This window comes from Cupressus sempervirens, chromosome 2 (assembly GCF_028749045.1).
Source record: "Cupressus sempervirens isolate cs-2001-9-10 chromosome 2, ASM2874904v1, whole genome shotgun sequence".
NCBI classification, from domain to species: Eukaryota; Viridiplantae; Streptophyta; class Pinopsida; order Cupressales; family Cupressaceae; genus Cupressus; species Cupressus sempervirens.
Genome location: NC_143119.1, coordinates 672,728,757 through 672,734,811, shown reverse-complemented (window position 1 = coordinate 672,734,811; position 6,055 = coordinate 672,728,757). Strand labels below are relative to the sequence as shown.

General features: G+C 30.8%; 1 pseudogene; it reads left to right on the top strand.

Moving 5' to 3' along the window:
- Positions 1-1,490: 1,490 nt before the first annotated feature.
- The window catches only part of LOC149575147 (protein TOPLESS-RELATED PROTEIN 2-like), a 38,902-nt pseudogene continuing 34,337 nt past the window's right edge, over positions 1,491-6,055 (top strand).

Below are 6,055 nucleotides of genomic sequence, written 5' to 3'. Positions count from 1 at the left end.
GATGATGATGAGGATGATGAAGAAGAAGATAATCAATGAAATGATTGACACGATTTATTGCTTTCAATTGTAATGATTACATATTTATTGTATTCAATTTTAATGATTACAACATATATTATTTATAATTACCATGAATGTTTATATTGTGTCTAATTATCACCCTTTTTGCAAATAGGCAATTGACTATAGACATCGTCACCCCTTCTGTTGATGATCTTGCATTCCATATATGAGGTAAATTTGTTCATTTTACGATGTTGCATATTGTTTATGTTGTCTTCTAAGTTATTTGTAGCATACGCATATCATGTAATTTTTAGCTAACTTAAGATAAATGATTAACATATGCAAAAAATTTGATTACATATTTATTGTGTTCAATTCTAATGATTACAACATATGTTATTTATAATTACCAATGTTTATATTGTGTCCGATTATCACCCTTTTTGCAAATAGGTAATTGACTACAGACATCATCACCCCTTCTGTTGACGATCTTGCATTCCATATATAAGGTAAATTTGTTCATGTTTATGATGTTGAATATTGTTCATGTTATCTTCTAAGTTTTTTTTAGCATATGTGTATCATGTAATTTTTAGCCAACTTAAGATGAATGATTAACATATGCAGAAAATTTGACCCCTTTGGTATGGATCGTGCACAATGACATGGATCAACAGGTATAAGTCAATAAATAGACATAATTTTCTTATATTCTTCTTGTTTATCATTGAGCATGTATGTTATAAATAGACATATTATATAATCATATAATGTATATATAGACAAAGAAGGTCTGTATAGAAATATAATTTTATAATCACTTTCAACTTACTACATTTTATATCTCTCATGTATAGACAAAGAAGAACTGCACGTATGAGTCACAACTTGATTATTTTATATATATTATTTAAATATTATCAAATTTCCATTTGATGGATTGTAGGATCCACCAAATATGTACTTGTCAGATCTATCTACATCAAATGAGGGAAATGAGGAAATGGTAGATGAAAGCTCTACATGTAGTACAACTAAAATAGGGAGATCAACTAGAGGTCAAAAGATTAGAAAAAAATTTGATAAACACATGCAATTTTTCCTTGCTAATGGGTGGTCATGTTCTTATGATGATGAGACCAAAGGTGACATCAAGGTGCCCTTTCGATACACACATATTGAGAAAGAATGGGTACCCAATGAGCTACCTCCAATTAACACCGATTTTTGTGTTAATGAGAGAATATATTGCATTGCTCCATCCTCATTACATGGTTTGGGCCTATTTTCCATGGATGCGATAAAGGTATGTTACAACAAAGTTGTCAAATTGTTCAAGTATGTCGGTCCATGTTACAATTACAATGATTGGATGAGGATTGTTTTATATAGAAAAAGTATGCGTAGGTTTGCACTATCAGCTAATTATATACAATGGAAAGAAAATAATCAAAGTAAAAGATTTTCTATGTACATTGATGGGAGACCAAAAGAAACAGGTAATATTGTAGATTTTATAAATAGTACATGAGCTTCCTCAACTAGTAAGCAACCCAATTTCATATTTGAGGTGCATTAGGAGAATGAAGTTTTTGTTTGTGCAATAAAATCAATAAGTGTAGGGGAAGAACTACTAATAGATTACCCATAGATTCAAAAAAAGTTACTATCATGAGGGTTGTAAGTACTATATTATATTTTGTTAATAAGTTCTTTTTTGTTGTCTATTGCTTTCAGCTAGCTGAAGTTTTTATGTTTAATCTTTGTGACAGGACAATATGGATCCCACACATGATAGAGTCCACGAGGACGCTACTCCCACCCATTCTTCAGCAAGGGTAAACCTTATTGAAATTGTACAGATTAGATAGTTGAAAAATGTTATATTATTATGTTATTTTATTTATGGTTTTTGAATTTTTATGATAGTTTTACTGATATTCCTCTCACAATTTGATGTTCAGGATAAGGGAAAAGCACTTGCAGTAAGTACAAAGCCAATAGCTACCCCTTCTGATAATGATATTGCAGAAACACCTAATGTAACAATTATATTGAAGAAAAAAATAAAAAATAAAAAATTAGAAATAATGAGAATTTTGAATGAAACAAATATTCCATCTGAGGAGATGATGAAGAGGCTATCTAATTTGAGAGTGCAAGCTCGTCATTATGAAGTAAGCAGTAATGAATCTTTAGTTATAACAAAAGTTCAATGAAGATTTATATTTTATAATATTTTATGTTGTGAAGTAAAATATGTAATATGTGTTCTTGTTACAGGATTTTTTGGCAACTGATCCAAAACTTGGTCAAGGACAATGCGGTGAGGCTGGTATTAGCAGAGCTCTGACTGCCAGTAGTAAAATAATATTTTAGTTGACAAGTTACAAGGAATTTTTTATTTTGAATATTCAAAAACTTCTTAAGTTAACTCTTACTTTTATTATTTCAGAATGTCTTTGCTAACAATGTATTGTTCAGGTCATCAAGTGCAAGAGACTCCTAGGAGGTTGACGAACGTCCATATGAGATTGCCGACTGCAATGTCAACAACAAGGGGACGTCTAGCTAGTAAATCCTTATTTTTCTATATTTGGTTGTGTTAATTATGAGTTGATAATTTGTACTTTTATGTTGGGTGCATCACATAGTGGATTTTTTTCAATGGTAGGAGATGCACCATCTGCTACGCCAAATATAGATCATAGTGCATGCATTGGTGATAATTCACCATCATTTCCTGGAGCTACCCATGTTTCTAGCATGAGAGCTATGCAAACGTCGTTGTTGATTGAAATGATGAATTGATGCCTTTAAAATGTCCTAAGATTCTAGGTACTTTAAATAATTATTTTTAATATTGTAATATGCATTTACCTATTCATAAGAAGCTTTGGATTGATTATCCCATGACATTTTTTGCAGGAAATGATACATTTTATAAGAATCTTTATGACCTCACACTGCAAACATTCAAGCCCACCATACGTACAAGGTGGAACATCATAAGTGAACTAATTTTATCCCACTATTTTTTTTCCATATCATTAAGTGGTGCAACATTTTTCCTTTCATTCAAGTCTTTTCTTTTACTAGCTATATCTAACAATTTTGTGTTTTTTCTTAAAAGGTGGAACTTCCAAGATAAAAAATTAAAAGATCAGCTCATCAAAGATTCAGAGCATAAGTTTGGTATTAATATTTTTTTTATCATAAGAAAATGTTACAAAAAGCTTGCAAACATCTTAAGGTTGTGAGGGACTCATACAAAAAGAGTCTCGTCCTAAACTTGAAGTACGAGTGTCCTCCCTTTATTACAATGAGGGAATGGAATGAGTTCATTTTGGATGCAAAGGAGAAAGGGGATGGTCGAAGACAAATTACACCAGCAAATGTGAGAAGGTATGCAATAGTATTAACTACTAGTACATTAATGCAATAATGCACTAATTAGTACCGGTCTTTATATCTATATCATCTAACATATTTCAAACTTTTCATAGGTTGCAGGACACATCAAAGACAATAGAGGCTAGGTTGGAAAAGGTTGGGCAACACAAACTTGGCTTTAGGGGATATTCTAAAATCAAAGCATGAGTTGTAAGTAGTAGTAAATGAATTGCAGAGAAAAATTATTTATAAAATGCAAATAATTTTGTTAATTAATAAAAAAATGCAGGGTGCTAATTTTAATCTGGAGGCCATGGAAGAATACAAAAGAATTGCCTTCAAGCAAGGCTATGTAGCCGTGGCTGAACACCTACGGCAAGCTTCCATTGCCCCAACCAAACAGTCGCATGCATCATGTGCACAGGTAAATATGCCAAAAATATATTAGAAATTGAATACTTGAGCAATAATCTATTTGATAATAATGTGCATGACATTGCAATGTAGCCTATTAATCGTGACACGGATCATATGTCACATCATAAAGCCCCTGATGTGCATCATACTATCCATGGAGCTGCTCATTTGCTATTTAAAACTAATTATGTAATTATTAATAGAATTTAACATCTTTAATTGAACTTGGTGTAACCTTTTTGTGTATATTTTAGAGGATATAGAATCATGTCGTGCTAAACGAGTGCCAGAGGATGTTCAGACTGATTAGCAGGTAGATCATGTTGCACATTCAGGTAAAGAAAATCTACGTTTTGTTCTTTTAAATTAATATTTTGATTTATAGTTCTTTTACTTAAATAAAAACTCATAATTCACTAATATAAAATGGTGTGAATTTAACTCATGAAGTACTTGTTATTGTAGCAGACCCCACTTTGGTGTAGTAGCTTCATGTTCCTGAAGAGATGAGGAGGAGACATGCGTTGCAATTAGAACCAATAGAGGAGGGGGATGACGAGGACATTGATATTCCTCTTATAAATTTCATGGAAAAAAGAAGAAGCAAGAAAGCCAAAAAGAAATTATTGTTGTGTGTTAATGACTTATTCATGAATGTTGCATGTTAATGAATTTTGTGTTAATGAATTATTCATGAATGACTTACTTATGAATGTTGCGTGTTAATGAATTTTGTGTTAATGAATTATTCATGAATGACTTACTCATGAATGTTGTGTGTTAATGAATTTTGTGTTAATGAATTATTCATGAATGTTGTGTGTTAATGAATGTTATCATGTGATTATAATGATTGAATGTTATATTTTAAAAATGGATGAATAAATGAATGTTATTAAATGTTAATGGGAAATTTAGAGTGATGTTTGGGGGGGGGGGGGTGGGGGTGCAAATGAGCTTCCACCTTCACGTGGTTGGCCTTGTTTAGCAGAAGATATTATTCTCGAAACCAAGTGAAGCTCAAACTTTAAAGATAAGCTTATAGTTAATAGTAACAACCAATTACCAAGTCAAAATGAAGTTCTTCATTATAGGTACCTTTTTAGTTTTTAAAACACAATGTCATGTTTAAATATTGTCTAGTTTTTTTCTTAAGTCAAAGTATTCTTTTACTACAAGAATATAATTTATGACCATTTTAGTAACTATTCTAACATCACTTTATGACAAATTGTAGTGCCTACCCTTAGTTCGCATTTCTGTTATCATTGTTGATCTCTTTTAGGCCAGTTTTATGCTTGATGTGTAGTAGCATTACTTTCAAATTTTTAGATATTGTTTTAGATCTAGTGATTATATGATGAGATTACTTGATACTCTATACTTCATGTGTGTATGATGATTATCACAGTGTTTGCAGTTATTGATGATGATTAGTTAGATGGTTATTGTACGTATTTTCTTATGAATACTTACCCCATACTTGCATGTGTATGGTGTGCGTGTTTCTTTTCTTTATGTATGGTGTTCTGATGTGGTTAAGGAAGGGAGTCGTAATCACCTACTAGTTGGGATCTACACGATGCACCACTTCCTACCATTACCTGTTTAGCTTAGAATATCGTGCTTGTACATGCTTGGATTTTATGTAGGTTGCAGGTACCGGGTATCGACTTCCCTGAATTGCCATGATGAGCGTACCTTATCACATTATCTCAATGGTAAGAGAGGGGAGATAAATCTTAAGTCCAGATCCTAAACCCTTTAGCCATTTGTCCTAATTGGAAATTAGGACAAATATCTAGTCAAGTACCCTCTGAATGCGTTGGATGACGTTACTTCGTGATTATAACCCTTTTGTTTGATTTAGTATGTGTTTTTCTATTTTGGGTTTTCGTATGTTGTTTTATGAGTCTTTGGTGTATTTTCTATTAATTAAGTCTAATTAAAAGATTAATTAATGATTTAATTTAATGGAAAAATTATTATGACATTTTAATATTTAATTATATTTAATTAATTAAAAAATTAATTAAATAAAAATAATTAAATTTGAAGATAAAAGTTCTACATTTAAATTTAAAACGTGATAATATTTATTGAATTTAATAATAATATATTTAGAGTTCATTTTTAAATAAATGCTAAATATTATTGTTATTTAAGTTAATAAATATTTTATCGATTAGAGTTCTAAAAATAAATTAAGAGCGAAAAGATATTAAATTATTAA